General features: G+C 44.4%; 1 pseudogene; it reads right to left on the reverse strand.

The window, feature by feature from the left end:
• Nucleotides 1-3704: 3704 nt before the first annotated feature.
• LOC121745790 lies at nt 3705-25993 on the reverse strand (annotated as a pseudogene).
• Between the last annotated feature and the right edge of the window lie 119 nt (nt 25994-26112).

Here is a 26112-nt window from a genome sequence, read left to right on the forward strand (position 1 = left end):
AAAGGGAAAAGGATGAAGGAGGTCGAGCCAACGACTATAAACAGAGGCGCTGATTGGGAGGCAACCCAAGTTTTTATTTTTTCTTTTATCTTTTGGTTTCATATGTTGGAGGTTTTGTTTGCTCAATTCTTTCCTCCAACATTTATTTTGAATTGAGTGTTCTTTTTGTGTGTTTTGTTTTTGTTTGTTGTTTGTGTAGGAGCAACATGGAGAGAGGACTCACACTGGAGCTTATGAGGAAGCACACCAACAAGGAATATACACCCACCCTCCCACCCGAATGTACTACGGATTTCATGCCAAGTTTGGGGGAGTTTTCTTTTCCCTAACTTTATATGTTCTTCTTTACTTGCATTGAGGACAATGAAGCATTCAAGTTTGGGGGGGAATTTGAACATTTTCTATGCATGATGCAAGTTTGTGGGGTGTATTCTTTGATAAATGAGTTTCTGAATCATTGTAAGCGATTGATGCATGCTTTATCTTCGGCTTTCTGATTGGGAATTTTTGCTTGATTTTACTTGATCTTTGAAGCTTAGGATGGATGGAATTTGTGCATGACTTTATTTGAAAGAGCATGTTTTGAGTGCATCCGATTTCTTGAGTTGAGGAGAGTATGAAAGTCGCATGCCTTGTGGAAATTATTTTGGATTGATTTGCTCTATTGCGTTGCGTGCTTGCATTCAAATTTGTTGATGATAAGGGAGGATAAGGCACTAGAATGAACTCCATGGCCAAATATTTACATGCCTAGTCCTAAAAATGATCCCCTAGAAGCCACCTTGAGCTTATTCCCTATTTCTTTTGTACAAACACTTAGCCTATCACTTAGCCAATTAAATAAGCCTCATTTTAGTCTCATCGAAAGACCTTGCTACTATTTGGGTGCTAAATACTAGTTTGAGCTTGGTGGTTGAATGTTGAGTGTTGGGTGGTGTATTGGAAAAGTGTAGACATTTTTAGACTTGATGTAATGTATAAGTGAAAAGAATGAAGTTCTTAGAGAAGAGAAAAAAAAAACAAACAAAAAGAAAGAAAAAGACGACCTCCAAATTTGCAAGAGTCGGGGTCTTGTTTAGAAAAAAAAAGAGAGAGAAAAGTGAAATAAAGTAGAGCTTCTATTTGTGTAATATGTAATCTTGTCTAGATTTGATCTCAAGTTTGGGGGAGTGAGAATATGGTTGTAATATTTTGTTGTTTGATTTTTGGAAGGAAGTTGTAGGAGGGAAGAATTTGGCACTCAAATGTGTAGCCTTTGAGCTCACTATCCATATTTATCCTACCTCATCCCTAGCCCCATTACAACCTTGAATTAAGACCTTGGACCTTATTGTTGATGCTTGTGGATGCTTTGTAAATAACTTGGTAGAGTTAATGAAGTTTGATTTGAAATCCGCGAGTCTATGTGGTAAGTAATGCTTGACGAGTCAATGATGACGGTTTGAGTTGTATGATCACATGTTTGGACTTACTTTGAAATGCACATTGACTTGAAGTTCTAAGTTGATAAGTGATGGTTCATGAGAGTGGGAGATCTTGATTGAAATTGTTGGGGGTTTAGACTTTGTCATTCATGTCTCTACGTGATTCATTCTTTTGAAAACTTTTGAAAAAAAAACTTTTGTGAGTTGAGTTTCAAAGTGTTGTGTTTTATATGATCTTGCTCGAGGACGAGCAAGTAAATAAGTTTGGGGGTATTTGATGTGAATCAAATTTCATTGTTATTCCCATAACTTTACATGATTTATATAGTTTGATGCTTGCAAAAGTGTGTTTTATGGTGTAGGAAGAGGAGTAAATGGTGAAACAAAGAAGGAAGCTCGGAGGGTGAAAAGCTGTGCAGAAAGCTCTCAAAAGTGTCCACCCGGCCGGGTTAATTTCATCCCAAAAAATACCACCCGGCCGGGTGATTTTCGCGAGGCTGGTGAGTCCAGAATGCTCTCAAAATTGGCCACCCGGCCGGGTTAATTTTATGCCCATTAATGTACCCGGCCGGGTAGATAAATTGCAACTGCAATTTGGCAGTTTCGTGAGCTGTTGACGGCAGTTTCTAGAAAAAAACAAAGAAAAAGAGGAGGAAAGGCGGAAAAATGGGGGGAGGAAAATTGGGAGAGAGAGTGGATGTGACATTTTTGGAAAAAGAAAAAGAAGAGGTTGACGTTGGGCAGAGGGCAATTAATTTTTGAACAAAAATTGAGGAAAAGTGGTTGACTAGGATTGTGACGAATTCAGAGAAGTTTCGACCATTATTCCGACGATCCGTCTCCATATCCCAATTCCACTCAACGAGAGCATGCTTCCTACGGTTTTTGTTGCATATTTCACCATGTTTTTAGGCTAAGCTCTCTATGTTGCTCCAAGTTGTAATCTAGGCTTGTATGGATGTTTTCGCACCATCGAATCATGTGTTTTGATACCAACAATGTTTGCTTTGATTAAACTCTACGTTTTCTTGCTAAAGATGTAGTGTTGTTAATTCCTTAACTATTGTCTCTTTAACATAGTTTAGGATTGATTGATTGTTGGTGTGCTATCGAATTAGAACTGTTCAGGGGATAAATTGATAGTGGATTAGGTAAGTAATTATAGTAGACGACGTTTGTTCCCGCGCATCCGCAGGAATTAAATGTCGTTGAAAGTTGGTTCATGGAACAAGTGTTCAGCTGACTGTGAACTATACGTCGTAGACATGTTCAGTGCACACGATTAGGTTGATAATTATAATCCCGTCGTATGTTTCGTTGTAAATGGTGTAAAACAACGCAAGCTTAGAGGGCAAATTGGAGTGACTTCTTTTTCTCGTGTTAAAAATCTCATTTTAGTAGCTTAAGTTAGTTAACCATTCAAAAATCAAAACAATATCTTTATATGCTTTGTGTAGTCTTTTTAAGCGTAAGCAATCTCGCCTCCATGTGGATCGACACTTGAAATACTACTACGATACTGTATTCTTGCATTAGTGTAGTATTATTAGAGTTAAAATAATTGAACTTGATAATCTTTATACATTGATTAAGAACTCTAAAATATCACATCACACACTCCTGCCACACGCCTGTAACCGACGTCGGTTACGAATTGGCCATGATGAGCCTTCAATGGCTGGTTGACCCTGCATGGTGGCTTGGCCTATAAATAGGCTAGCCATACCACTGCATTAGGACACAACACATACAAGCATTCTCTGCATAAGCTCTCTCTGCATTGTCTTTCTGTCGAAGCTCTGCTCTCTCCTCCATCCAGTTCGCCGGAGCTCTAGTGATTGCGGTGCTGCATCAATAGAGACGTAGCCGTTTTACCTTTGGGGACGACACGCCAAACCGAAGAGCACTACCGGGGCGTATCTCGTCTTGCGGGAAGAGGCCTCCTCGACTCGGCTAAACTTAGTTCACGGTTCTTTGTTTCGAATTCTTACGTTGTAATTTCATTTAGTTCAGTTTCTCATTTTCTTTCTTTTGGGTTGTATTACGCCCGGTTTTGTTATCTCTTGTAATCACCAGAAACCAACAAGCCGTTCCTCCGGGACGAGACGCTCGGCGAGACGGGACCGAGACGGAAGGCTGCAACGCTGTCTAGCGGCCGTCTCGTCTCTCTGAGACGAGACCGAGACGCCCGCGAGATGCGTTTCGGATGCTCTTAGGCACTGTCTCCTTAGAGCCTCTTGATCGCCAGTTTCGTCCCGTCTTCCAAAACTGCCTTGTATACTAGTCCAAAGCCTCCTGCACCGATGATGTTGAACTCGCTGAAGCCCTCTGTGGCTTCCAGGATCTCTGACATGGACAGAGTGTCCTATCTGGTTGTTGTTGTTGTCGTCGTCTGGGAAGCGTGTGACTAGGCTTTCTGTCACGCTTGCCTCGATGTATTCGATGCTGGGGGGTCTGATCAAGGCCCTGTTTCGGATCCATCCCTCTCCACCTCTTGTCTAAAAAGCAGTATATAAGTAAAGAGATGGTGAAAATGGATGAACATATGGCAAGGACTAGTACAATCACTTTCCTCTTCCCTGTCCCTTTTGCCTGAGGTGAATCACTGGTTGGCGCGGCGACTGAGCAAGAAATATTCAAGATACGGCCACGGAGCTTTTGATTTCCACGGAAGCTTGATGGTGAGAATGTGTCAAACTGCACCGGAGATTGGCCCTTCAAGATTGTTGTCCGCGACACTGAAGAAGGAGAGGAAGTGGAGGTTTTGGAGTGATGATGGGATCTGGCCGGAGAAGTGGTTTCTGGAGAGGTCTAGTCTCTCCAAGTTGGTGAGATTGGACATTGCACCCGGGATTTCACCGGAGAAATGGTTGTCGCTGAGATCAAGGGCTATGATGAACTTGAGCTGGCCGATGGCGTTAGGGATTGCGCCGTTTAAGCTGTTATTCCCTAGATATAGAGTTGTGGGCAAGCTTGTGAGATGATTGTACATTTTGTATTGATGATTGGAAACATTGTCAGGTGTGACAAAGACAGGCAGCTCTAAATAGCTACTGTCAATTTGGTGAGAGCTCTGCTGAAATGCTAGCCCCTGCATTGTTGTGAGTTCAATAGGGAAGTTTCCTGATAGTTTGTTGTTTGACAGATCTAAGTAGAAAAGCTCTTGGAAACTCCCAACCCAGCCAGGAATTGTTCCTGTAAGAAAATTGAAGGATAAGTCTATAACCTCGAGATTGGGTAGCTTCGACAGCCAGAGTGGAAATGAGCCGCTGAATCCACAGGCACCGAGGGCGAGGACTCGGAGATTGTCAAGGCCAACCAAACTCACATCGCCCTCGCTGGGAAGTGTTTCGCCTTTGAAATTCATTGAGAGTGTTAATGTGGTGAGATTTTTGCAATCTCTTAAGATTGTGAAGGCAACTGTGATGTTGGTTAGGCTGTTGTGTGAAAGAGAGAGGAATGACAAAGATGGTAAGGAGACTAAGCTTGAAAGGATCTGTCCAGTGAGATGGTTAGAAGCTAGTCGAATCGCAGTCAGTTTTTGGCAGCTGAAGAGGCTCTCTGGCAAAGCTCCTCTGAATAGATTGTTGCCTAAGTCAACTGATTTGAGGTGAACAAGTCTTGAGAAGTCATAGGAGGAAAGTTCACCTTGTAACGAGTTGAGCCTTAGACTAAGTGTGATCAGACTTGTGCAGTTTGTGATAGATGTTGGGAGGGTTCCGTTTAGGCGGTTCATGTGGAGATGCAGGTGTTCCAGGCTGGACAGCCTCCTGATGTCTTGAGTGATCGCGCCTGTCAGCTCATTGTCACACAGATTGAGGATCTTGAGGTTGATGAGGTTGGCTATACTCGGGCTGATCGCTCCCGAGAGCTTGTTTCTAGGTAGGTAGAGCTCTTGCATCGTCGACAAACTGTAGATATCGTGTGGGATCTGTCCGGACAAGTTGTTGAAGCCAGCTCTTAGGCCATCCACAACGCTGTCTCTATACCGTCTCTTAAACCGTCTCTTAACTACTATTTGAGCACTATTTGAGGGCCCCACTGTCCTTTTTTCCTCCATCTCTTAACTAAGAGACGGAACCTGCAACGCTCCGTCTCTTAACCGTCTCTATACCGTCTCTTAATTACTATTCATTCAATTTAATTTATAATTTTTTTAAAACCCAATTCAATTTAAACAAACACACTTTATTAAAATTAAAACAAAAAAAAAACACACAAAATAAAAAAACACACAAAAAAAAAATTAAAAAAAAACACAAAATAAAAAAACACACAAAATAAAAAAAACTAATCGGAAGGGCTAATCATCCTCCGGAGGCGGTCGAGGTTGAGGGGGAGTCGGAAGGCCAAGTTGTGCTGCCATATCCACAATTCCGTTCCACCAGGCCGCGAATTGGGAGTGCGAGAAGCGGGAAGTGTCCGCCATTGTGGCGGTCATGTACGCCACCATAAGTGTGTCCGAGCCTCCTCGCGAGCCCGATCCTGAGGCCGACTGGCTTGATTCGCCTCGGCCCTTCCTTGCTCTAGCAGCTTTCGCCGCCTTCGTCCCTTGCGGCCGACGGCACCCACTCGCGGATCCTCCTGCAGCGCCGACTGTACCCGCAAACTCCTGGGATTCAACATCATGTTGGCTGATGCCTTCAGCAGTGTCACCACTAGACGCACCAGCACTAGACGAGTATAGGCCACTCGCCGTATGCTTCGTGCGCTTCGAGGTTGAGCCCGAGCTGGAGCGGAAACCGCCGGCCCATCGTTCCTCGTCCTTGACGGCGCGCCAAACATCAACAAATCTGAATTGATGTTCCTCGTCCTGGTAGTAGGCGCGCAAAGCGGACGTCAAAATGTCGGTGGCCGTGGCGCCGCTTTGGTAGCGCGCCTCTTCCGCCGAGTAGATGCCGCAGAATTTTTTGACCTGTCGGTCGACTCGGTCAAAGTGACAGCGGATCATTTTAACTGTGCGCTTGCGGGAGCGGTTCGGCTTTATTTGGTGGTAGACCTCGACAACCTTTTCCCAGAAACACTTCCGGGTTTGTTGATTCCCGACGATGGGATCGTACGAGACCGTGATCCAGGCGTTGTACACCGCCATCGTTTCGAGGTTGTTGTACGGATGTCGGCCAAGATCCTCTTCCTCTTCTTCCTCCTCGTCCTCGCCCGTCTGGGGTTGTACACTGCCTCGGCCACCTCCACCGCCTCGCCCACTTCCACCGCCTCGGCCTACTCCCGGCGTGGGATCAACTGGAAAATCCTCCCGGATCTGGTATAATCCCTGCGAAAACCGCGGGACGTTGGGACGAACATATGTATCAAGGTCAAAATTGGGTGGTTGGTACCCCCCCGGCGTCTCCGAACCCTGGGTCCCCGGCGTTGACGAACCTCCACCGCCCAATGTGTTGATCATGTTCTCCCAATCGCCGAATGAGTTGAGATCCCACCCGCCGGAGCCGGAGCCGCCATAGTTGCCCTCGCCGTCGCCGGACATCTTGAGTTGGGTTATGAAAATTTCAGCGAAAATTTGAGAGAAAATTTAGATGATAGGAAGAATAGATGTGTAGTTGTGTGTAAATGAGGATGGGTTTAGGAGTATTTATAGAGTAAAAAATTTAATAAAAAACAAAAAAAATATAAAAAAAAAACAAAAAAACGGTAATAATACCGTTACAAAAAAATTTTTTTTTTATTTAAATTCGAATTTTTTAAAAAAAAATATTTATTGCGTCAGCACGTGACGACGCCCACTCGCGGGTGATAAGTCGTATTCTAGGCCTTGGTTACGGGTCAGTATGATGTGCTTAATTGATTATATTTGCAAAACAGTTGTTTAAAGTGTGCAGGTTAAGCATTCTAGCCAGTAGGGAAGTTTCGGAATGTTCACGTGAAGGAGGCGCCAGCATGATCTCATACTGATCAGTATTCGTGCTAAAACGGCTTGAGATGGAGAAGACGGATAGCTGGGACGGATTACCCACAATTAAGGGCAAAGAAGTCAAATTGCAACGAGGATTTACCCTAAAATCAAGGGTAGCCTCCCTATAAAAGGAAGCCAAATTGGAGAGAGAGGGAGACACATTCACTCATTCACCACCATCTTTAGGTAGAAAGTTCTCTCGGTAGTTTCAGTCTTTCAGCCGTGTCCCGCTTCTTGCCTCGCCGTAGCCATGATCACTTGACGTTCAGATGTTCCCAGAATTCCATTCATCGTCCATTCCAGCCAGCAAGATCGTAGTTTAGAGTCTCATCGCCCGGAGTGGCAAAACACTTTTACATTGCTTTCGTAGTTTAAAATTTCTCGTTTTCCTTACGTTGGATCTTGTTTGCCTTTGGATATTTTCTGCTTTTGAAGTACTTTGTTGAAGATCCGAACGTGTTTATGCTATGAAGTTGATTTCCGTTTCGTTTATTGTGGTGTTTCTTAATTCCCTTGCCTAGTTAGCTTAGATCTAAAGTTTCTCGGTGTTTAAAGTGCTGAATCTCTCAATTCCGTTTACGTAACAAATTTCTTTAGGATAGATAAACAAGTACTGTTTGATCGGAAAGTAGATCGTTGCATGCAAAGCTTAGTTTTAATTTCTGAATCGTTCTTTCATGTTGACCAGTATGCAGAAGTCCAGTTTCAGTGTTTGATTTCAGATTTGATTTCTTAGATTTGGATCTGTGTTTGTGAGTTGTTAATCTGAGTTTTCCGTGTTGAATCTGGAATTGTTATCTGAATTTTGGAAGTGTTTGTTGAAGAAGATGATGTCTATTTCAATTGGAGGGGACCACTTACTTTTCGAGATGCTTTTGCTTTTGTCCTTCACTTTTAGTTAAGCCCTGTCAGCCTAGTCATCAAACTTCCACTACACTCTGAATATTCTGTTTAGCCCAAAATAGAAACCCGTACCTTCCAAATATTTTCTGTTACAAAATTGTCTCCCCATTCCACGTACACAGTTACATTCCAAATGTTTTCCTTACCGTCTGACCAGTAGAACACCTCCTTTAAGTTCCAGCCTAGGTAGCAACTCAACCCAGCGTGGTAGCTAACCAAATCTTCCAAGTGTCACCGCGGTAGTTTAAGAACGCACCATCTCTGTGGGATTCGACCCTTACCACCACTATACTGATCAGTAGAAGTGGGTTGAGGAATCTTTGAAACCAAGGTCTAGGTTAGTTAGGATCTCTATCCTGATCAGTAGGATATATCCTTGCTTGAACGACACCTACGCACCGAGGTCCCTTTCAAATGGCGCCGCTGCCGGGGATGGATAGCGTTATTTGCAATTACTGTGAGTGATACTTCGGTGTATATATTGTGCATAACCTTTCTTTTTTTTTCTTTTTCTTTTCAGTTTATGAGAAGCAGTTCGGCTCCTGACCAGTGGAGGCCGAAGATACTTCAGCGAGGATCGATACTCGTAACCACTCGATCCGGGTTGTCGACGGCTTTATCTGACTTAGGTTCGAGTAGCGACGAAGAGCAATACAACATAGAAGGACCAATACCAGAGGAGATACCACTGTTGGAAGGCATTCCAGTTCAGATGGCCGCCAACGGAGATGAGGATCCAGAGATCGGTACCCTTAACGCGCATACCGAGGGAGAACCGTCGCAAGCCATAGTCGTCACTCCAGGGCAAACCGCCTGCGATGTGAAGCCTCATGTGATCGCGATTCTGCCTACATACTGTGGGAAGAGCTATGAAGGGCCGTATGAGTTTCTGCATGAGTTTTGTAAAATTTGTAGGGCGCAGAGGAGACCAGCAGGAGCGAATGAGGATGATTATAGGTTGAAGGCCTTGCCATTTGTGCTCAAGGGGGAAGCCAACACCTGGTTCATGCGCCTGCCCCCCAACTCCATTGAGACTTGGGCCGATTTCAAGTCAGCATTCCTAGGCGAGTTTTTCCCGTCATCAAAGACAAGCGCGCTGAAAAGGGAAATAACTAATGTGAAGCAAGGGTATGATGAACCCTTGAGCGATTATTGGGCAAGATACATGGGTCTTTTGGAATCATGTCCCAACCATCGCATGGCGGACATTGAAGTGCATCATACTTTCTACGAAGGTATGAACGCGGTAACCAAGGATCTAGCAAATTCATCGTCAGGAGGAAGCTTCACACAATTACGGGTCAGCGAAGCGAAGAGAGTCCTAAGGAAGCTACTGAATGCAAAGAAAGAGTATGACCATTCAAGGGAAGGATACAACCGAGAGCGGTCTGCTGTTGTCTCGTCTGCTGATCAGGAAAATAAACTGGAGCAGAGAATGGACTTGAAGATGGATGAGCTGAAGAAGTCACTTCTGAGTGCGATCGAGAAAAGCACCCCACCACCTCCCCCAGCTGGGAATTACAAAGGTGCAGAACAGGGAAATCAAGGACCGAACTATGAACAGCCTAGTGACTACGTGAATATGGGACAGGTCAATGCTGCGGGGTACTTCAATTCCAGTGGGCATTGGATTCAGGGTAGACAACGGGATGCACCATGGAGGGATCATCCAAACTTTCGATGGGGAGACGGGGGCCAAAATCAGAACCAAGGACAGAACCAGTATAACCCCAATCCAAACCAAAACCCTAACCGTGGACTAGCAAACCCGGACTACCAGCCCAACTGGTCAGGAAGAAACCAACAAACCCAAAATCAAAGCCCACAAAGCCAAAACCCGAGTCCTGTTTATGTACCACCCCACCAGAGAAACTTCCACAGTTTCCAAAATCATCCAAATCATGCACCCCAACACCATCAGAACCAAAATCAGTTTCAAGCCCAGCACCAGAATCAATATCCTCAAGATCAGTACGTCCCTCCTGCCCAGTATAACCAATACCCGCCTAATCAAGGCCAGCAAAACTTCCAGAACTATCAACACCAAGGGCCGAATCATTTCCAAAATCCGAACAGGCCAAGGAGGTCCGTTGAGGACATGATGGGTGAAATGCTAGCGTCACAACAGAGCATCAAAGGAGACTTGCAATCCCATAACGAGGTCGTGCAGGGGATGCAAAATGCCCAGAAAGAACATAAGGCGAACATGGATATGATGAATAGGCAGTTAGCCCAACTGGCCAGTTCGGTGGGTGATTTGAAGGGAAATGCGGGGAAACTACCATCTACAGTCCAAATACCCGAAAAGGCAAATGTGAGTAAGGTTACGTTGAGGTCAGGAACTACTTATGACGCGCCTCAACCCAAACGACCTAGTGGAGGATCTAACGGAACGAAGATAGGAGGCGATACCGTTTCAGCGGAAGAACTAGGGAGGCCTATGCCTCATATGCAGGATCCATTCTTCTTGGATGCTACACCAATTGTAGGAGATGAACCCGAAACCCTACTGACCAGGAAGGAACCTCATCGAGAGGAAGAGCCCAGAATGGAAGCCCAGACTCAGGAACTACCCCGGAAAGACTCCAAGAAGGTTGCTAAGGGACAAGTAGATGAGAAAAAAGGGGAGAAACCATTCCCATTCCGATTTGTTACAAAGAGGAAGAAAGAGAACCCGGTTGACTATTTGTCGATTTTTGGGAAGTTGGATGTCACCATACCATTTCTCCAAGCCGTGAAACTACCCCCTCTTGGGAAATTCATAAAAGACTTCATAGCCGGGAGAGCCCAGAAAGATGGCAAGATTATGGTGGAAGGGATAGCGTCAGCAATAGTGCAAGAGACGTTACCACCCAAGAGAGCCGACCCAGGTATGTTTACCTTACCAATAACTGTTGGAGATGTGAAGGTCGAACATGCAATGTGTGATTTGGGGGCGTCTATAAATGTCATGCCATTGTCTATCTATAACCGGTTGAAGGGAGTGAGGCTGTCAAGTACTAGAGTATTGATCCAACTGGCTGATAGGTCATGCATAAGTCCGGAGGGAGTTTTAGAGGATGTATTAGTTAGAGTGCATGATTTTACATACCCTGCTGATTTTTATGTGATCAAAATGAGTGAGCATGAAGCGAGGGGTCTAGTGGAGTCTTGTTAGGAAGACCATTTTTTAGAACGGCCAAGACGATCGTGGATATGGCTGAGGGGACTATTTGCATTGATTTTCATGGGGAGAAGTTTACCTTTGATATAAATGATGCCATGAAGAAACCTATTGATTCTGAAAATCTATGCTATGTTGATGTGATTGACCCTTTAGTCTAAGATTTTCTTGAGACCGAACTATTGCAGGAGAAACTCCAGGCTTTAGATGTTTATGAACAGGCTGACGTAGAAGCTGCTTTATGGTGTGATCTGATCAGTAGCCAGGGGTTGACCGATGAAGAAATTGAAGGAGCAATCAAGGATTTTTGTCAAAAGTCGGAGTTCATAGGAGCCGCAGGGGCTCAGCTACCAGTCAGTATAGAAGAACCATCAGAAGGAGATTTAGAAAAAGGGGAAGAGTCCGAGAAAAACCCCCTAACCGAAGACACACTTCCACCCCAAGTTGAGCTGAAGAAGTTACCCTCGAATTTGAAGTATGCCTTCCTCGGAGGTGAGGACTCCTATCCAGTGATCATCAGCAGCAGCCTTACGAAGGAACAAGAAGCTAGGCAACTGACCGTGCTGAGCAAGAACAAGAAGGCGATTGGATGGAGTCTTACAGATTTAGTTGGAATTAGCCCCGACGTCTGCATGCACCATATTAGGCTGGAAGAGGGAGCAAAGGCACATCGAGATGCCCAAATGAAAGTAAACCCTAACATGCGAGAGGAAATATTGAAGGAAATCTTGAAGTTGTTGTCGCTAGGGATTATCTATTCAGTGCCAGACAGTGAGTGGGTCAGCCCGATCCACATGGTTCCAAAGAAGTCGGGAATCCAAGTCGTCCAAAATGAGAGGAATGAGCTGATTCCAACGAGGCTAGTCACGGGTTGGCGAATGTGCATCGATTACCGCAAGCTGAACAATGCAACAAGGAAGGATCACTTCCCTCTGCCTTTTATCGACCAGATGTTGGAGCGACTCGCTGGGAAGAAGTACTTTTGCTTCTTGGATGGGTACAGCGGATATTTCCAAATCTACGTGGATCCTGAAGACCAGGATAAGACCACCTTCACTTGCCCATTCGGAACTTATGCATACCGGCGCATGCCTTTCGGCCTATGCAACGCTCCAGGTACGTTTCAACGTTGCATGATGAGCATATTTTCTGATTTGATTGAGGATTGCATAGAGATATTCATGGATGACTTTACGGTCTACGGAGACTCGTTCGATTCTTGCCTTCATCATTTGGATATAGTTCTTGAGAGATGTCAAGCGAAGAATTTGGTTTTGAACTTTGAGAAGTGCCATTTTATGGTCACCGAAGGGATTGTTCTGGGACACGTGGTCTCGGAAAGGGGAATCCAGGTGGATCGAGCAAAGGTGGACGTTATATCTAAATTACCGTTCCCTACTGATCAGAAGGGGATTAGGGGTTTTCTGGGGCATGCCGGATTTTATCGACGATTTATTAAGGATTTCTCCAAAATCGCCCAACCCCTTACCAGGCTACTTCAAATGACGTGGAGTTCATTTTTGATGAGCAATGCAAGGCTGCTTTCAATCTTCTCAAGGAAAAGCTGATATCCGCACCTATCATACGGGCTCCTGACTGGGACCATCCTTTCGAAGTAATGTGCGACGCCAGCGACTTTGCGGTAGGGGCCGTGCTGGGTCAGAAGATCGATGGGAAGAGGTACGTAATTTTTTATGCGTCCAAGACCTTGAATCAAGCCCAGCGGAATTACGATACCACTGAAAAGGAGATGCTGGCAGTGGTGTATTCTTTCGAGAAGTTCCGGCCATATTTGTTGGGATCCAAGGTCATAGTATATACTGACCATGCAGCCATTAAGTATCTGGTTGCCAAGAAGGAATCCAAACCACGCTTGATCCGATGGGTACTCTTGTTACAAGAATTTGATTGGGAGGTGGAAGATAAGAGAGGAGTCGAGAACAAGGTGGCAGACCATTTGAGCAGAATAATGCAAGATGGAAACAGTGACGAAGTGCATGATAAGTTTCCAGAGGAACATTTATGTGAGGTGATTTTTGCGCCCAGGAAAATTGATTGGGAAGAAGTGTACAAACTTACTGGTCAGAATGATACAGCAAAAGGAAAGGAGAAGGTAGGGCAGGAGCCATGGTATGCGGACCTGGCCAACTACCTAGTAACTGGAGAACTTCCAGAAGCACCAAGTGTTACCAAGGCACAAAGAATGAAGATCAAGAGTGAAGCAAAATACTACTTTTGGGACGACCCCTACCTATGGAGGGTAGGATCCGATCAAGTGATAAGAAGGTGCATTCCTGACTGGGAGCAGCGGGATGTTCTAACCCACTGCCATTCGTTAGCATGCGGAGGACATTTCGGATCCAAGAAGACGGCAAGGAAGATTATGGATAGCGCCTTTTATTGGCCAACACTCAACAAAGATGCGTACGAGTTCTGCAGAAGTTGCGAGCGTTGCCAACTGACCGGTGGAATATCTGCCCGGGACGAAATGCCGCAGGTACCCATAATAGTTTGCGAGCTATTCGACATATGGGGAATGGATTTCATGGGGCCTTTTCCTTCGTCCTATGGCAATCTGTATATCCTAGTCGCGGTAGATTACGTCTCCAAATGGGTAGAAGCCAAGGCCACAAGTACGTGTGAAGCAAAGGAGGTGGCCAAGTTCTTAAAGAGTCATATCTTCAGCCGGTTCGGAGTTCCAAGGGCGATCATATCAGATCAAGGTACACACTTCTGTAATCGCACAATTGAAGCCTTAATGAAGAAATACGGTGTGCACCATAGACTTTCAAGCCCGTACCATCCGCAAGCCAATGGTCAAGCTGAGATCTCTAACCGTGAGATAAAGAAGATTTTGGAGAAGACTGTGAACACTTCGAGGAAAGACTGGAGTGTGAGGTTAGAGGATGCTCTCTGGGCGTATCGAACAGCCTACAAAACCCCCATAGGCATGTCCCCTTACCGGATCGTTTTTGGGAAGATGTGCCATTTACCGGTAGGGATCGAGCATCGAGCATACTGGGCAGTACAGAAAGTGAATATGGATGCTACAGCCTGCGAAAAGGAAAGGAAGCTGCAGCTGCAGGAGCTTGAGGAACTTAGATTGGAGTCATTCGACTCAGCCATGTGGTACAAGGAGCGAACCAAACTGTGGCATGATCGAAATCTGAGAACTAAGGAGCTCCACGTTGGCCAGAAAGTACTACTCTTCCAGTCAAGATTGAAGCTTATGCCAGGGAAACTCAAGTCCAAATGGACAGGACCTTACATCATAACTGCACTCAGATCCAATGGAGCAGTAGAAATTTCAGGGAGTTTTCCTAACTCGGAACCTTTCATAGTAAATGGACATAGGTTGAAAATATTCAGGGAGAATAGCGAAGTGGGTGTAGTGGATGAAATTCCACTGCAAACACTTACATCGGTTTCATACTGATCAGTAAGATAGGAATTTGGAATTCCACATGGCTAGTTCCATTTTGATAATTTTCTGCGTATACTGGCCAAGTAGGATTCCAAATTACCCAAGAAAGGTGTAAATATTGTAAATACGTAATTAGTCTTTGCATGTCAGATAATTTCTAAGAAAATCCAAAAATATTTTCGGGCCTTAATTTTAATTTGGAGTACACATTGACCAAGAGACTACCTATTTGGTGCTATTTCAATTCTAATTTAGGAGCCCATTTGAATTATTTCCCTTATTAGGCAAGTAATGGTAGGTTTCGAGAAAAGACGAAATTTTGAATTAAGACTTATGCAGCTTTTGCAGGGTGGCAGCGGCTGGAGTGGCGTGGAGCAGAGAGAGTAGACGCGATAGCCAATCAGGGGCCAGCATTCCTAACCGCCTTCCGTCCAAGCGTCGCGACCGGCAACTCCCTATAGCCGGTTGTAACCACCTGCAACTGCTATCTCTCGCCTAAATTAAACGACCGTCCCAAACTTTATCCCTCACAAACCCTCATTTTCAAATTCCCTTTTTCAAGAGATATTATCCCATACTCTCTCAAGAAAGCGTAAATCACAAACCCTCATTTTCTTCCATTTTCTCCCAGATATCAAGACCAAATTCCACTCTTTACAAGCCCTAATTTTCAGCCATGGGGAAGAAAGCATTTGCTACCAAAATCAAACCGCCCTCAAAGAAAACCAGTGAGGAAGGAAACCTTGAAATACCACCACCACTAAACCCACAACATCCCGCGCCAACACAACAAGCCCCGCCGATGGTCTCTCTGGATGCAATGGCGGAGTTTCTCCGATTGCAGGATCCGAATAGGAATTGGGCAGCGGAGTTAGAGTATTTTAACCAAGGTAGAGGGCAAGGGAGCGGAGCCGGAGCAACTCATGCGGCAACCATGCCAGTAACCACTACGCAACCCTTGACCCCTATTTCATCTACATTGCCGATTCCGTCGATGATTCCCCAAGAAAGCAACCCCCCAACTGAAGCCGAAATGACAGAGACGGAAGGAATTTTTCCGATGACCCAGGAAGCCGAACTTGAGGATCTCGAGGCCATTGCGGCTTATTATGCCTTTGATGAAGAAGAAAGAGCGGAAAGGCTGAGAAGGGAGCAACAAGACCAGGAAGGGGGAGAAGGAATTGAGGAGACGCCAGAAGTGGAAGCGGTTCGCCAAGAAGTAATTAGGGAGGAGATCGACCTGAATAAGTCGGCCCAAAAGCGCGGCCTCATGACGGAAACGGAGTTTGAATCAATAGTGGAAGAGGTGAATCGCAGGGAAGATACTGCTCTAATGGCTGAGGGTCTAGACCTCGCATCGAGGGCAGTAGGAGAGGATGAACAAGCTTTTACAGAACCCATACCGAAGGATAAGACATCCCAGTCAGTAGGGGAAGAGGAGAGGGAAGAACAGAGTGAAGAGAAAGGGCCAGAGCCAGTTGATACCCAAGTGGAAGCAGGGGATGATCGAATGCAAGTAGATGAGGAGAGACCAACCGCAGACACTCAAGTACCGGAAGCTGTGGCGCCTCCCGTCTTAAAACCCCACCCAGTGAAGCGGCAATTGGTTCTGAAGACACGGGTATCTCAGCGATGCCTGGGCAAAAGAGCAGCCAGCAAGGCCAAGACAAGCACGGCTGAGAACCCAGTAGAGATCGAGAGCGAGGAAGAACAAGCCACTCCAACGAAGGCAGGGGGTGAACCTGCACAGCCTACTGCTCAGGAGGAAGAAGCACAATATCAGCGAGCCAGAAAGAGGAAAGGGAAAGCTCCAATCAGAAGAAAGCAGTAACAAAGAGGTCCAGGGCAGCAAACACAGGAATTGTGATTACCGAAGCTTCTCAGAGGATCCCATCGAGCCGGCAAGAGCAGAGTGATAGTGAGTATGAGATTAGTGAGGAGTCTGCATCGGATAGTGATGAGTCCGTGGAAGAGGAGGAATATGGGGAACAGTCGCTCCCAGGTGATCACCGAGAGCTTGTCCACCCACCAGTGGAGAGGCTCCGATATAGAAGATGGACCATGGATTTCACAAATGAGATCGCCGAGGAGATGAAACTCTTCGAGAAGCAGAAACTGAAGGATACCTTCGAGAGTCTGGACGATGGCAGCAAGGAAATTAAGTGCGGCAAGGTAATACACTACCCTTCTCTGGATGAACTAGGTGTTCGTGACCAATTCCTTGCTTATATAAATGCTTTGGGTTTTGAGTGGCTACTGCAAAATGGGGATCCACGTATCAGTGTGAGATTAGCGAAGGAGTTCTTCACTACCTTTCGGTTTAAGGTGACAACGGACCTGGATGAAGTGTCCATTAGTTTTAGATTGTTTGCGGCAGAGTTTAGTATGAACTTGATAGAGTGGACATGTCGGATGGGCATGTGTACATTGGAAGAAGCGATCAGTTCTGAGTGGAGAGACAGGGAGAGGGGTATCCCTCGTAGGCACGTGGATTTTGATCAACAGGAGGCCTGGGCTGAACTTACTCACCCCGGCGCAGGAGAATTCGCGTCCACTGTTTCCCGTTCCATCCATTTCAATGATCCAGTTCTGCGACTAATACAGCTCCACCTTGATGCCAACCTGCTGGGCCAATCTAACTCAGCCGTCCGCACTTCAATGACGGAGTTGTATCTCCTTTGGTGCGCAAGACAGGGACGCAAGCTGCATCTTGGATTTTGGACGGCATATCAGTGCCACTTGATCGCTACGCACCCTGCCAGAAACCTCACTCTTTGCCACATTGTGGGAGCTTTCGTAGGCAACAACCTCATTATCACTGAGGCTGCAGACTTGTCTCCGCTGCCCATGGATTATTCGACATACCTTACTTCGTTAGGACAAATGCGGTCTACATGAGGGTGGGACGACCGCAATTTTATGCAATGGGTGAGGAAGCCACGGCAGGAGGAAGAGTCGCGTTATTGGAAAGGACGGTTACTGAATTGGCGGAGGAGAACAGCCAGATAAGGGCAGAAATGATCGGATTGGCATCGAACCAGGAACAGCGTCAAGCCAGAATGGAGAAGGAAATGGATGAGGTTAGAGAGGAGAATAAGCAATTGAAAGCAGAGATGGTCAAGCTAGCGGCAGTAGTGGAACGGGTGTTGAAGGAATCTGCGGAGCAGAGGATACTGACCCAGAGGCAAGCGTCTATGGAAGTGATCGTGACTAAATTAGGAGAGGAGAACCACAAGATACAGACGGAGATGAATAGGATGTTGTCCGTGATCGACAATATCCTAGAGGAGGTGAGCCACCAGAGGGCGGCTGAAGCTATGAGAGTAAGGGGCAGTGTAGCCCAGGATACCGGACCAAGCGGCCATGCTGGCCAGGATGTTGAACCACAAGTCCCAGAGACCGTAGTGAAGGAGCAAGAGGAAGAGAAAGCCGAGGTGCCGGCAACTGCCGAGGAGCCGGCAAAGGATGATGAGAACCAAGCTGGAATGGAGACAGACCAACCGGAGGACCAACCGATAGAACGACCTGCACCACCTGCCCCACGAAGGAGCAGGAGACTCCGATAGACCCCCCCTACTGACCAAGTTAGTTTTTCTTTTTAAGTTTCAGTTTTTCTTTTCACTTTTCATATTGTTGTTATGAGTTGGTTTTTGTTTAGGTAGTATAATTTGTGTTTGCGCGCAAACCCCACTTCATAACACTTAGCCTATTCCATAGTCTAAGTGTGAGAAGTTAAGGGTTTGTTTCTTTGAAGCATGTTTTCTTTGTTTTGTTTGTCTTGTTTTCTATGTCGCATGCATGTTAGCTCACACTTAGCCCATTGCATGGTCTAAGTGTGAGGAGTTTGTATATATGTGTTTGTGGTTATGTTTTGTTGATCTCTGTATAGGTGATAAAACCTCTCTCACTTAGCCTATTCCATAGTCTAAGTGTGAGAAGTTTTTGTTTTAGTTTTGCTGTTTGTTGTCTGTGTGCCATCGTACTGGCCATTACCTTTTCCACTTCACAGCCTTATCTGAGGGCAGACACTTGTGAAGTGAGAGGGGGGACGCAATGGCCAGTAGGATGTATGTATATATGTGTAGTCTTTGTGTTTGTGCTTTTGTTTTGTTTTGTTAGGTCTAGTTTTATGTTGTGTGTGATTGGGCTTAAAACTCAACCGTCTTGAGCTGAAGGTGAGGGGAATTGAGGGAGATAGGACATGCTGGAAAACCTAAACCATCCCCGTTAGTACCTCCTAGTCAGGATAGATGAGGTGAGTATGAGAGAAAAGCCCATACTTAGAGCCAAACACGAAAGCCCTCTAAAAATGTGAGTTATAAGCCTTAAAGTGGAACCACTTTCCACATATATTGGAAAGAAAAGAGAGGCTGCCACAATTCGCCTAGGGTGAAGTGATCACTGGTAGCAAATACTGAAGGCAGTAGGAACCCCCCCCCCCCCGTTTAAAAAAAAAAAACCCGCCTTTAGAACCCTTTCTTCTTTATATACCCAGATAAACACCCCAGCCGATTGGGACTGTGTAAGGCATGAAACAAATGGAGCTTACTGGCCAGGAAGAAGTGCGGAAAAGCAGAAACCAGCTGGGCGAAAAAGTTAGAAGAAAATCGACCAGGGAGTCATTCCCAGTCCAAAAAGTTAGAAGAAAAGCAATTGTGGTGAGCATAATGAGAGAATGCAGTCCTAACATTCCTGGTGAGGTATGAGTGACTGAGCGAACCTAGTGTTGGGCCGAGAGTGTGGGCGATCTTGACAAACAGATATACTGACTGGAAGAGAAAAGGGGGGTGGCAGAAGTTCAAGGCTGTCTAAGGCCGGATTGCACCTGATCCAGAGGGGAGGGATGGTTGAAAATATAGCCCGATCTATGTGTTTTCAGTCTTTTATGTGTTTATGTTTCGCTGTGTTTGTTTGTGTTTTTCTTTGCGTCATAGTTTAGAGTCTAAGTTAGGTAGAGTCGGTCAGGGGAGTAACCAGGCTAGAATTCGACTTATTCTTTTCTTTGTTTGTTCTTCACGCTTGAGGACAAGCATGTGGTAAGTGTGAGCAGTTTGATAAGTCGTATTCTAGGCCTTGGTTACGGGTCAGTATGATGTGCTTAATTGATTATATTTGCAAAACAGTTGTTTAAAGTGTGCAGGTTAAGCATTCTAGCCAGTAGGGAAGTTTCGGAATGTTCAGGTGAAGGAGGCGCCAGCATGATCTCATACTGATCAGTATTCGTGCTAAAACGGCTTGAGATGGAGAAGACGGATAGCTGGGACGGATTACCCACAATTAAGGGCAAAGAAGTCAAATTGCAACGAGGATTTACCCTAAAATCAAGGGTAGCCTCCCTATAAAAGGAAGCCAAATTGGAGAGAGAGGGAGACACATTCACTCATTCACCACCATCTTTAGGTAGAAAGTTCTCTCGGTAGTTTCAGTCTTTCAGCCGTGTCCCGCTTCTTGCCTCGCCGTAGCCATGATCACTTGACGTTCAGATGTTCCCAGAATTCCAGTCATCGTCCATTCCAGCCAGCAAGATCGTAGTTTAGAGTCTCATCGCCCGGAGTGGCAAAACACTTTTACATTGCTTTCGTAGTTTAAAATTTCTCACTTTCCTTACGTTGGATCTTGTTTGCCTTTGGATATTTTCTGCTTTTGAAGTACTTTGTTGAAGATCCGAACGTGTTTATGCTATGAAGTTGATTTCCGTTTCGTTTATTGTGGTGTTTCTTAATTCCCTTGCCTAGTTAGCTTAGATCTAAAGTTTCTCGGTGTTTAAAGTGCTGAATCTCTCAATTCCGTTTACGTAACAAATTTCTTTAGGATAGATAAACAAGTACTGTTTGATCGGAAAGTAGATCGTAGCATGCAAAGCTTAGTTTTAATTTCTGAATCGTTCTTTCATGTTGACCAGTATGCAGAAGTCCAGTTTCAGTGTTTGATTTCAGATTTGATTTCTTAGATTTGGATCTGTGTTTGTGAGTTGTTAATCTGAGTTTTCCGTGTTGAATCTGGAATTGTTATCTGAATTTTGGAAGTGTTTGTTGAAGAAGATGATGTCTATTTCAATTGGAGGGGACCACTTACTTTTCGAGATGCTTTTGCTTTTGTCCTTCACTTTTAGTTAAGCCCTGTCAGCCTAGTCATCAAACTTCCACTACACTCTGAATATTCTGTTTAGCCCAAAATAGAAACTCGTACCTTCCAAATATTTTCTGTTACAAAATTATCTCCCCATTCCACGTACACAGTTACATTCCAAATGTTTTCCTTACCGTCTGACCAGTAGAACACCTCCTTTAAGTTCCAGCCTAGGTAGAAACTCAACCCAGCGTGGTAGCTAACCAAATCTTCCAAGTGTCACCGCGGTAGTTTAAGAACGCACCATCTCTGTGGGATTCGACCCTTACCACCACTATACTGATCAGTAGAAGTGGGTTGAGGAATCTTTGAAACCAAGGTCTAGGTTAGTTAGGATCTCTATCCTGATCAGTAGGATATATCCTTGCTTGAACGACACCTACGCACCGAGGTCCCTTTCAGCGGGCCGGCGAGTGGGCGTCACGCACGACGCCGGGCTGCGCCACGTCGCCTAGGCGCGTGGCGAGACAGCTCGTCTCGTGGCTAACCGAGGCGAGACGCGCGACGAGACGGGACGAGATGGAGGCTGCAACGCGTCTCGCCGGGGTCTCGTCTCGCTGAGACGAGACGCGAGACGCCGGCGAGACCCGTTGTGGATGGTCTTAGGCTCTGCAGCTCTGAGCACTGTCTGAAACCTGGTGAAATCTGCTCTGAGACCATGTTTATCAGCAACCCCCAACCCAACCCAACCATCCATTTTTTCAATATTTAATTCATTTCTATCTCCGCCACATCATCTTCCACATCATTAATATTCATCCAACCCAACCACACATATTTTCATGGTTTATCAATGACCACCCAACCACACTATTATATATTTATTTTTACATTTTTTTAATACTATTATTATTACATGAAATACTTATTATTGTAAATTTATCGAAAAACGTAATAAATGACAAACTAAAAATTATAAAAACAAATAAATAAAAAACATAAATTACATTCATTCAAATACGAAATTGAAAATACATAATTAGTGCTCATACATAAGATGAAAACTAGACATTCAATTGTAATTGCCGAATTTGGCCCATATATGCTCTACCAAATCGTTTAGCAGAGCTTTGTGATCTTCTCTGTTTTGAAGTTGGACTTTATTTTTCATGTAAGAAGCTAGACTCGCAATCCTATTCGTAGAATATATGAAATCATTATTCGCATCTCCATCTTCATTTTCACGACTACTTTGTCCAAGTCAATCTTGAATAAATTCTGCTGGATCACAGTAGTTCGAATACGTGCTTCTTTCGTCTTTCACTATCATATTGTGCAAGATTATGCAAGCAATCATTATTTTTCCCATAATATCACGATCCCAAATAAGACATGGACATTTGATAAAAGCAAAACGAGCTTGCAAAACACCAAAAGCTCGCTCAACATCTTTTCGCGCGGACTCTTGATGTTGAGCAAACAACTTGTGCTTCATCGTTTGTGGACCTGGGATATATGCCATCAGTGAGATAATATCCCATATTTTTTTCGTGGCCATTTACTATGTAATTGACCTTCGGTGCTCGACCTTCCAAAATATCATCAAACACAGGAGATTGATCAAGCACGTTAATATCATTTCTCGAATCTGGAGTTCCAAAAAAAGCATGCCATATCCACAGATCTTGAGATGCTACTGCTTCCAAGATGATTGTCGGACTCCCGCTTCTTTCGGCATATTGTCCAGCCCATGAAGTGGGACAATTCTTCCATTCCCAATGCATGCAGTCAATACTACCCAACATGCCTGGAAACCCATGTTGTTCTCCAATATGCAGAAGTCTTGCCAAGTCTTCTTCATTGGGCTTTCGCAAGTACTCATCGCCAAAGTTAGAAATTACACCTTCAACGAACTTGATGAGAGATTTGCGAATGAGTTGTGCACTCATTCTCAAATATTCGTCGTACAAGTCGGTCGCTGCCCCGTAGGCCAACATCCTCATCGCTGCTGTACATGTCTGAATTGCAGACATACCAAGTCGACTAGTAGCATCACGCTTTTGCACAAAAAAGTTGTCAATGTCGATGAGCTTATTCATTATTTTTTAGAACAAAGGTTTTCGCATGCGATACCTTGTTCGGAAAAAAATCTGGAGGATAGATTAGATCTTCAGCAAAGTACTGCTCGAAAATAGTATCATGACCCTCTTCGCGTTTCCTTTCAATGTATCTCCTTTTAGCTCTAGCCGTCTGGGTTGCAGGTGGTGAAGGCAAGGTTGTTGGCCAAATAGCTATATCCTCGATTAGTTGATCGAATTGCTGATTTTGTTCAACAATTTTTTCTTCCCATTCATTGTCTTCAAGAAGATTGAAAGCTTCAAAATTAAAACTTGATGACATTTTTTAGGGAGAGTTGGATCAATAATTGTGAGAAGATTTGTGTGTAATTTTCTTGAAGCATATAGGTGAATATATATATAAGCAATTTGTTGAGCATAGGATTCCACTACTACCATTTGTGAGCACATGACATAACTTTGGATTCCACCACCACCACTTGTGATAGAAATGATTTGTCATGTAGTCATACTTTAATTTTCGTGATCATATGGGATGTCATTGGATTCCACCACCAACACTTGTGATAGAAATGACTTGTCATGTAGTCATACTTTGATTTTCGTGATCACATGGGTTGTCATTGGATTACACCACCAAGATTTGTGATAGAAATGACTTGTCATGTAGTCATACTTTGATTTTCGTGATCACATGGGATGTCATTGGATTCCACCACCAACACTTGTGATAGAAATGACTTGTCATGTAGTCATACTTTGATTTCCGTGATCACATGGGTTGTCATTGGATTCTTCAACCACTTGTGAGCACAATTCATCTATTCACGCTTTAATTAAAGGGCTTATCACATAAACTGGAAGTTACATAAGCAACAGAAATTAAATATTACATAATAAGCAACAGAAATTAAAGATTACGTAATAAGCAACAAAAATTGAAGATTACATAATAAGCAACAGAAATTGAAGATTACATAATAAGCAGCAGAAGTTGAAATTACATACTAAGAAACATACATTGAAAACAGATAAACTACGATCACTTCCCAAACAATTCTGCAATGAGATTGCGTTTCAGATCTTCTTCTTCTGGAGTTAAGTCCCTCCTAGCCATCAGCGGAGAAAGGATAGCTGCCTTGATGTTCCGTTCCTGAATATCACTAGCTGCTTTGATCTTCCGTTCCTGAATATCACATTCCCTTTCACGCGTGACTCTCATTTCACCCAGTGCTGCAGTGAAATCATTAGGAATTGTATATGATGGTGTTGCAACTTCTTTGTCTTTTCTTTTAGCCTTAGCCTTAGCTTGATCTCTTCCAATAGGACGTTGCAATGTTGAAGAACGACTCTCAGGAGTGGAGTCGATTTGAGGTCCTCCTTCCTCACTAGTCCTCGACCTTTTTGAGCTCCCACGACTTTCTTCAAGACTATCTTCATCTGGGTGGAAACGCGTTGAACCAGTGCTATTCAATTTCAATTCCCACTTGGGATTGAGTCTCATCACCTCCTCAAACACCTTATGTTGAGTAAATTTGCTCTTACCATAAAGTTGTTGAGCGGATTTCTCAATGTCCACTTTAGACTGGCCACTCGTAGCTCGATCATGCGTTTTTTTGTATGCACCAACCCATTTTGAGACATTTGCGTTGAGTCGTTTGTAGCGCTGTTTCAATTAATCCAAACTTCTTTCTTCACCAATTGCCATAGATGGTTACTAGTTTGGTTGGTGCCAACAACTGCATTCGTGCTCACGAAACACCAAGCAGACATTAATGCCATGTCTTCTTGCTCACTCCAACCATGTGGGGGTGTTTACAGCACTCTTGGTTTGTGATATGGCTTGGCTTGAATGTTGATTTTGAAATGAACTTTGAAATTGCTCAGAATTCAGAAAATCATCAAAGCTAGGGAAATAATCTTGAGAAGGGTTAACATTTTGGGAAGGGTTGAAGTCTTGGGAAGGGTTGAAGTTTTGAGAATCGGAGAATATATTATTCTCATCATCTTCCATAGCTAGCAACAAGAGAAACTAAAAAATATGAAATTCTACTAAACAATAAGGATTATAGGAGGAGAAAAGATAATATTTTTTTGTGTGCAAAACTATAGCAAATGTGGTCTCTATTTATAGAGGAAGAAAAATTATGAATCTTGGTATAAATTTTATAATTTTTAATACAATATATTAAAGATATATTAATTATTAAAAATAATAATATCAGCCAATGAAATTGTGTCATTTGGCACAATCTCATTAGCTGATATTATTAAATGAGAAGAGAGACCGAAGGTCGGTTTGAGGAGAGAAGGAGACTTGGGTCGAGGAGAGAGGGAGAATATGTATTGCATTTATTTTATTTTTTTAATTAAGTTTCTGACGCGGAGGTCGACTCAAAGCAGCGATAAACATGGTCTGAGAATCGGTTGTTGGAGAAATCGAGGCGCTGTATTAAGGTGCAGAAGAAGGATGGGAGTGGTCCGGAGAAGCTGTTGTTGCTGACATCAAAGGCTTGTAGCTTCGACGCCTTGTCAAGAAACGAGGATTTGATTGTGCCTTCGAATGAATTGCACGACAAGTTGAAGGTGGTGGTGGTGTTAGGCAGATTGTCCGAGGCTGAGAGGGCGTCGCCTGAGAGGCGATTGAGGCTCAAATCGATCAGCTGCAGGGTGGTGAGTGGGGTGAAGAATTTATCCGGGAGGGGGCCAGAGAGGGCGTTGCGAGAGAGATTGAGACTCGAGAGGGCGGTTAGGTTCATGACCGAAGGCGACATGGTGCCAACTTGGCCTCGTGACGGAAGCCATAGAGTGGTAACTCTGCTCGAGCCATCGCAACCAACACCCTCCCAGCTGCAGCAGTCCGCGGAGAGGGACCAGTTGAGGGGAGGCGTGGCGGAGATGCTTAGGTTGAACGAGGATAAAGAATCGCGATCGAGCTGATTGCAGGAGCCATTAATTGTAGATATCGATATCGCTACTACAAGTATGGCTACCGATATATTTAAATGCATAACGAGAGAATTCAAGAGCATGGCTGCTTCAATTGATTAGAGTATATGAGAGAGAGAGGGGATGACATAGGCATGGAACAATATTATAAATATAATGTCTAAATAAAGAAAAAAAGTGTTTACTTTGAA

The sequence above is a fragment of the Salvia splendens genome, chromosome 8 (genome assembly GCF_004379255.2).
Source record: "Salvia splendens isolate huo1 chromosome 8, SspV2, whole genome shotgun sequence".
Taxonomy (NCBI): domain Eukaryota; kingdom Viridiplantae; phylum Streptophyta; class Magnoliopsida; order Lamiales; family Lamiaceae; genus Salvia; species Salvia splendens.